The 8,629-nt window shown below is 46.0% G+C and overlaps 1 non-coding gene across 1 annotated transcript; it reads right to left on the minus strand.

Annotated features, from left to right (window-relative positions):
- Nucleotides 1–8,228: 8,228 nt before the first annotated feature.
- Nucleotides 8,229–8,416, minus strand: LOC126521018 (U2 spliceosomal RNA). Its single transcript, XR_007597179.1, has one exon. It is a non-coding gene; the product is annotated as a U2 spliceosomal RNA (small nuclear RNA).
- Between the last annotated feature and the right edge of the window lie 213 nt (nt 8,417–8,629).

Here is an 8,629-nt window from a genome sequence, read left to right on the forward strand (position 1 = left end):
GTCTACGTTCGCACCATCCTCTCTTTGTCGGAGTTCAAAGTGCTTGGCATTTCATTTCCTTCCGCTCTTCCGTGGTGGCGGTTCCATCGAAACTTCACACGCGTCTAGTTTCCTCCGACTCTTCAAGAAGGTGGTCCCGTCGTCCAAGCGAATCTATACAAAATTACATTAAATGAGTTCCTACATTTCTTCAGAATTATGTGTCACCTCTCGTTCGTGTGCTAAACAGCTTCGCTGATGATCCACATTCACAGAGTGGAATGGCTCATGATTTTTGTTCAAGTATGTCTCATCTGACCACAGTGATTGAGATGTCGCTCAACCATATGTCCCAATTTCATATAATCCTACACGTCAAAACACGGCTGGTCATTCCCCGCTTTTTCAGTTGTTCGGCCGAGAACTCACATACCACTTGACACCTTCCTTCCACAAGTAGCAGTGCCGGCCACCCAATGTGCGCATCAGGCCGTGACCCCGGCTGCACAAACTCGCATGATTTTCCGCACTAGCTTCTTGACTTCTAGAGAAAACCAAAGGCGTTTCTTTGAACAACGACACAAACAGGCGAGCTCTTCGCCTGCGTCTTCCAGTATATTATTCTGTTCCTCATTTCATAACGTTGGACTCTAGGAAAAGCTCCTCTCTACGCGGGACGATACAGCGTCTTTCGTGCCGTGACTGCCGTTACATATGAGGTGGTCTCCACCACTCCCACTACCTCACCTATGCCACAGTTTAATAATGTTGTGCAATGTGCATGTCTCACACCTCAAACCTTATCACTCTGGCGTTGGCACAGATCTTTACACGGACCGGGACAGTACTTTGATATATCTTCCACTGGGGGTAATACTACGTGCGTTCGGCTCTTCAAAGATGAGCGCAGTCGCCCGACGAAGAACTACGTGGCACCTGGCTCGAGCTGCCAGATACTTACCTCTTAAAGATGCTAAAAATAAAAATATTTTCCCTGACCGATTCGAGATCGATGCCCCACAGCTTCATTTCACTAAGGCCAACAATTGCCACTTTTCCGCGCTGCACTTGCTTTGTAAATATATTGTATAAGTATATAATCTGCAGCAATATTATTATTTCATTCGCGTAACAATAAGCTCGAACGAATAAAGCTTTATGATACCCTATTCGTATACATTTTTCTTGCTTGCAATTTTGTTGTAGATATTTCACTCCTCAATATTTCATTTTCATATTATGTCCTTTTGAAATGTTATTTCGTCTTTGCATGCTGACACAAAGTGTGGTTTTAGGTGATCCTTGTCCATGTATATTTGGACTTGTTTTCTCGGCTTCAGACGTCAAGCTATTTCTTTAGCGTTTTCTCTCTCTAGTAGACTGGGACGAATAAAACTTTTCATTCACGTAGCTAAAACGTCAATTCATTTCGTAGCCCTTTTATGGACGAGTTTATCTCATTTGGTGCTAACCTATATATTTCTGCAAGAAAAACATGACTCCACAGTTGCTCGGCATCTCTTTCTTAATTTCAGTATGCGCCCTGAAGTGAATGCATGATTTTCGTGTTATTACTTTCAAGAAAGCGGTTACATACTACACGATCAAGCAGAATAATTTATTACACAAGTAAACTGAGACATTGTGAAAATGAAGAAAATACATTTAAACGGTAAGAGCGTAAAATTAAAGAAAAAATTGGTAATATCGTGGTGCTCGTAAAAACAAACGAGTACACATGCTCGTCCACCACTTGAGATCCTCGGCGCCAGTCCAGAAACGCAGTCAGGGTGTCGCATAATCCAACGACTAGAGCATGCGAAAGGCTCAGCGCTTTGATCAGGTCGTCCTCCTGGGACGCGCCCTTCCCTTGCAGCAGTTCTTGCAGTTGCCTCACGATATCCACTATGTACACACTTGCCTCGCAATCCTTGCTGTCCCAAAACACGGCGCCATACGATGATGATCGAGCATTCCACAATTCTCACTCGGCGTTGTCTCTGGAGTAGCCAGCATGTCATCGTTGGAACAGTGCTGGGAAGCAGCTGGTTCTGTCGCGTTTCCAGGAACGTCAGGTTTCAGCTGCATCTTGAGAAGGGCCAAGAGTTCTGGATGGTTTGCCATCATGTTCGACGGCAAGCTGCTGGGACGGCCGCTTGCCGAGCCGAACGAGAGCTTGGGCTTAAACTTCTTTCTCCTGGAGCGCTTTCGAGAAGCGACGGTTGACATGCCTTGAAGCTGGCCAGGCTCTGATGGAACGCGCGAGGCTTCGGGAGCGCTGATTCTGGCAGCCAGGTTCCGATGGCAGACGTGGAACGAATTGATCGCGAGCAAAACGCGCAGCTCGCGCTCCGAACGCGCATGCAGAGCTCCACGCAGCCAGCAAGTCACGTGATGACAAGGAAACGCCGCCAGGTACCGGCGTCTCTTTTGAAGCAAAGGCATAATTACCAGTTCTCATGTGTTGTGCCTCAGTGTGTTTCTTGCTGGGTGGCTGCAGGCCCGTATACGCCTGCCCGGAGCTGAAGTCATTGCAGTACCTGAAGTGCTTTATGATTACACAAGTGGTCGTAAACGACAAAGAGGAGTTGCGAATTTTTCCGCAAAGATGAAAGACAAAAACGAAGACACAGCAACATTGCTACGCGCAATAAACAAATAGAAAGACCGCAAGTATACTAAGGATTTACTGCCGAATTCTGTATTCCCACCGACTGTCTTATAGTCTTTTTTTCACTCTTGCCTACAACCCGAGTCCCACCGATGCACATTTTCCCCAAGAATTCACAGCGTCATGACTCCATAGCGAAAGGAAACGTTTGCATGACGTTGACTTGCATAACACTGACACCAAGTTGTAAGTCACATCAGGGAATTCATGTTTTTGTCGAAATCGTGAAGGTGAGATGCGGGCATGGAGGAAGCAAACAAACTTGCAGGGAGCACTGCGACACGCATCCAGCCTTCGCAAGCCAACTCTCAGTGAAATCGTCCCTTTTCAACTTTGATCTCTAAAAAATTCCCGCAGAAGCCATCCCACGATGAATGTCGACGTAATGGCGATCAGTCGTAAAGCAATGTATCGGGTCACCGTATTGGCGCCGCAGGGACGCGTTATGTATAAGCCGTGTATACAGCCAGGTTCCCCTCTCACTCGTACCACTCAAGGTTATTGAATGCCATGTCTTTCGGCTGTGGTGTAGAGAATGCCTTTTCCAAATGAACACACTGCGGAGCCACTAGACGGTCCAGTGTGTTGTAATTCGCTTGTGATGCGTGTGTGAGCGTATATTCTGAAAACATTGTCTGAGTATCACAGCACTTCAGCCGACGACAGAGTTCGGTTCGCTGCCACTTGTTGGTGCTTCAGCTATAGAAGCGGACACGGGAATAGAGTGGTGCTGTGACTTCCTTTCCTTAGCCCTAGCCAGCCAACGAAGTCCGGTGTTTCGTGGGATGTTGTGCGCATTTCCGACGCTTCGTAAAGGATTCAGCAGCGATCACGCGGCCGTATATTGATCTGCCCAAGAAAGACGCGCCTTTACATGGGACCCGACTCAAGCTGGCGCTTTTTCTCAGCTCACCACTATTCTCACCACGCCGCCTATCTTGCCGCATTTCGACCCACCCGTCCAACAGAGGTCCGAACCGATGCCAGGCGACAGGGAATTCGAGCTGTCTATGCGCAACGCCAATATCGACGCGACCGATACAGCCGTACTAGATGGACGGGGGACAAGGATCGCGAAGCAAACAGTCAAAGGGGTTACCCATACGCGGAGTGTTTCAAAGGAAGTGAAAGTCGCAGAGTGCGTGGTGTCAGAGATTGAAAGGCAGGCGCATGGAAAAGAAAAGGCAGCGCTTCCTGTAAACGGGGATATTTGGACGCAATCCCGGGCCATGAACTTTACGGTCATTCACATCAACCGAGAAGTACGCAGAAAAGACGGCGAAAGCGCTTTTGTGCGTGACGGGATAAACTTTAGTGATAGTGTATAATAACACTGGTTCGAGCGCAACTTACTGCACGCGCATTAGCTTTCCTTAGGCGGGCCCCAAGCAATCAGGAAGGTAGAACAGGTATTGATTGTAGCGACACAACGGCAAGCAGCCGAATTAGACCACATGGAGTTAAGAACGTACGCACAAAAGATAACTATACCGACGGTAAAATCTGTGACATAAACATGCAGAGTGGTTGCAAGCATGGAAAAATGGCTGGAAATTCAAACCCAGCTCAATGACGACACTCTTAGCGTGTCCACGTTGACTGGAAAGAAGTTACGAGATTTGGAGCAGCTCCCGGTTATTTCCAATCTTATATAGGAGGGCTGTAACGAATAACTGAGTCAAGAAAAGGCGGAGGCGTAGGCATGCCGATTAGGCGAGATAGGAAGTAGCAAAGGTTAAGATAGACATGTACGGAGAATTTATAGATTAGCGGCACATTTATCGACTACGCCTTAACTTTAGAAACACGCTACGATCGACCAGACCAAATGATGGTGGATGAGCATGGGAAACATAGCCTGGATAGCGGTCATAAACGTTTAACCTTAAATCAAGTAACAGAAAATGACAATCAAATAACAGAGATATAAAAAGTTATCTAAAAAATAAATGAAGGCGCTCCCTACAACAGTGTGGGAATATAAGTAACTGGAAGACGTTATGCAGCAGGAAATAACACAAATATCACAAATAAATGTAAGAATTGTTGGATTGGAAAGAGGTAACCAAACAAGTGCTTCAACAAGAAAATAAGGCAAACTGTAGAGTAGCGTAATTAGGCGTCTAGAGATCATCCAGAAGCCAAAAAGTTGGGATTAAACGAAGAAGAAGTGCCCCTTAGATGGAACAAATACGTGGAAAAGAAAGCGTTGCGAATTGGTTCGTGAAAATAAGAAAATTAAATGCACAAGTGAGCATTGGGTGCATAACATTCTCAAAAGAGACAAAGGCGCGCTAAAAAGATTCTAGAGCCATGTAAAAGCACTCGGGGGTGCAAGTAAAAATTCGCAAACGGGTATATGCGATGAATGCGCGAACATCTTTGTAGGAGACGACGCGCTGCGGTACATCAGAGACGTTATTAGGAATAACGTCGGCAGGAAAAAGCGCAGTTCAGACTAAAACAAATCCAGCAGAAACAGAGAAGCCTGAGAGATCAAAATTTAGAATAGAAAGCTTAAACTAGGAAAAAGGAGAAGAAAATGACCCTAAAAGCTTGGCCGCACGACCCAACGAATTCCCAATACAGCTAATCAAACACTTGGGTCCAAAGAGCAAGGCACTGCTAACTAAAGGCGTTGAGCAAGCGATTAAAACGAAGAGAATTCCGGCTGGATGGTATTAAAGCAAGATGAACCTCATTTATAAATGCAAAGGTGATAAAGACAACACGATCTCGTACAGGCCATTTACAGTTGCATCGGCGATATAAAGATGTTAATGCGAGCCATCAAATTAGATATGTCGAAGTGGGTAGAGAACGGGGATCAGCCAGACGCATAGATGATAATATGTTTGTACTAACTCAGTGCACAGAAATTTCAGTAACTCGGAAGAGACCTTTATGAATAGCCTTACTAGGTATTAACGGAGCCTATATACAACAACGTAGAAGGGGAATTCTTACGGGATATTCTCATGCACGAAGGCATAGATGACGATTTCGTGAAGCTGCTGAGGGTGATATACAGAAGAAAGCGAGTACAATTTGTATGGCAAGGCAGAAAATATAACGAATTGGTGGAGATTAACCAAGGACTGAAGCAATTTTGTCCTCCGTCTGCGATGTTATTCATATTTTATGTTAGGGGCACAGAGAGACGACTGGACAACCCTGAAGTAGGGTTGTATTTATTCTACATGCGTAATGGACTAAACGTGCAGCGGCAGGTTCCCGAACTTATGTGCGCGGTCGAGATAGTGGTGCTAGCAGAAAGTGCAATACATTTACAGATACTTGCGAATATGTATGCCTACACAGCATTAAATCTAGGCTTTAAATTTAGCGCAGACAAATCGGGAATTGTGATCTTTAATGAAGCCACGAGTAATTACGTGGTATCAGTTCAACAAGTCATACCAAATATATATATATGCCTTATCAATGATGTATATATGCCATCAACAAAAGAAAGAAGAATCGGAATGCCTCAACAATGAAACATAGAGCACTTTTGGGCCCCCATAATAATGAAGCGGTGCGTGGAATCTGGAATGGAGTAATTGTGCCAGTGCTAACATTCGCAAGTGCCATTCTCTGCTTAAAGTCTGCTATCTTGTCGGGGTTGGACGCTAACCAAAGATCGGGTAGGCCGGTTAGCTTTGAGAGCCGACGGTAAAATGACAAATCAGGCAGTGCAGGGTAACATGGGTTGGGCCTCTCTTGAAAGCACAGAAGCCCAGAGCAAAATTAGCTTTGTCGAAAGATTCAGGAACATGCAGCTAAAGTGCACAAGTATCTGTACCAGAAAAGCGTGGACAAAGAATGGACACAAAGCTCAAGAATGTTGCCAATCAAGCGTAGTGTAATTGACCACCAGGAGTCATCAGAGAGAAAGCGAGAAACATAAATAGTGAATTGGATCCAAAGAATGAAAAAAGAAAGACCATGGAGATTTCCAAGAATGGGAACAATCAAATTACAAGGGAAAATATGAACAATATCAGAAGGGGCAGTGCCTATTTGACACTTGAGCTGGTTGTCTGAGGACAAAAACATACCGGAGCAAACACTAGCGAGAAGATCAGACATGTATCTGCTAGAGCAATAATCCAGAGACCACTCAGAACATACGAATGGAAAGCGAAGGAATTCACCCAGTGAGACACGTAGGTAACGCACTCCTTCCTGAAGCCCTGCGATTTAAGGCGGACGTCAGAATAAACCGGTCAGCCGTCAAGATAAGAAAGAGTAGTATCGAGTGTTTGTTGGAGAAAATCAGGGAGGCAGGGAAGCATACGAAGGGATCCGTTACAGACTTCAGTAGCGGTACCGGGTAGGTAGATAATTTTGAGGAAGAGAAGAGGTTAAGGAGATGATTACAAAAAATGCTAGAATGAAAACAATGTATAGCATACCTAAATAACTAAGAAGGCTAGCTCACTATTTATCACTGCCCTGTCTTATATCAAAAGCCAATAAATCATCATCATCATCATCACCCTGCTATGCATATTCTAGCCGCCCCCTCACCGTAAGTATTCGATTACGGAGCGTGAATGTCTTGTTCCTGTCTGGGTAGTTTCGAAATTTGGTCTCTCTACGGCAAGCCCTTCTCTGCAATCAAGGACCATCACGCGCTCTGCTAACTTTCATCGTTCAGGGACCCTATGGGCTGTGTTGGCCACTGAGCTCTACACGTCTGCGAAAGTATAGATGTGCGTTTGTTCACAAATCCGACAACTTGCATCAAGACGCAGAGTGTTTATATCATTACCTTGTGGATGTAGTGCCTACCGTCAGCATCGACGCAAACGCATTCATTTTTTTTCCATTTTCCTGATGACCCACGTCGCCAATGAGCAACGCTGTGTCGACTTCTTGCGCGGCATCATCGACTGCTTCCATATTTCGCCTTCCGACACCTCCTTTCGCTTGTTCGTCCCCAAGGACGATGCAGTACACCGCCAGAACATTCAGCCTGGTGGTCCTGCCCTTCTCCTCGTCGTTCCCACACACCACAGTTTCAACATTTTCTACGAGCTCCACGACGTATTAGTTGCCGGCCACCTCGGCGTCTCTCCAACTTTCGACAGGATCCGTCGACGAGTGGCCTGGCCTCGCCCACTTGGTACGAAAATACATTGGGGTTTGTGGGCAATTCCAAAGCCTCAAAACGCCATTGGCTCCTCTTCCAGGGCACCTTTAACCACTCGACATCCAGTCGGACTGATTCTTTTGCGTTGGCTTTGGCTTACTTGGCTCTTTTCTTGTGTACACATGTGGCAACAAGTGTGTAGCTGTCGCTATAGATTACGCCACGCAATATGCCCAACCCGAGCGCTATCAACAACGTGCGCCACAGATGTTGCCAATTTTCTAATCCACAACGTTATTTTTCAACATGGAACCCCACGCCAACTAGTGACTGACCGAGACCATAAATCCCTGTCAAAGCTCATTACCGGAGAAACAATTGCTCTCAAGGAGCATTTTAATCAGACCACCTTTAGAGACATGTTCTACCGCGAAGCTATTTATAGCTAGTGTTCAGTGCATTTTCGTTCTACTTGTGCAAATACTGTGGCCCGATCCCGGAGGTAGTGCAATAATGGGCAGACCTGCGGCGGAAGTGCAGCAGGCTTCAAGAACTCCACCGACTTGCAATAATAGGTTTAAGATTATGGGTCCAAATAACATCCGCACAGATATTAAGCTGATAAGAAGAGATGCCACAATTTGAGCCGCGTCGACCATGCCTACGTTCGCACCGCCCTCTCTTTGACGCCGTGCAAAGCACTTGGTATCTGCTTTCTTTTCACTCCTCCATGGTGGCGGTCCCATCCAAAGTCCACGCGCGTCTAGTTTCCCCCGACTCTTCGGAACGGCAGTCCCGTCGTCCAAGCGAATGTATATAAAGATCACGGCAAATGAGTTCGTACATTTCTTCAGAATTCTGTGTCACCTCTGTGCCGCGCG

Source organism: Dermacentor andersoni, chromosome 3 (genome assembly GCF_023375885.2).
Source record: "Dermacentor andersoni chromosome 3, qqDerAnde1_hic_scaffold, whole genome shotgun sequence".
Classification (NCBI taxonomy): domain Eukaryota; kingdom Metazoa; phylum Arthropoda; class Arachnida; order Ixodida; family Ixodidae; genus Dermacentor; species Dermacentor andersoni.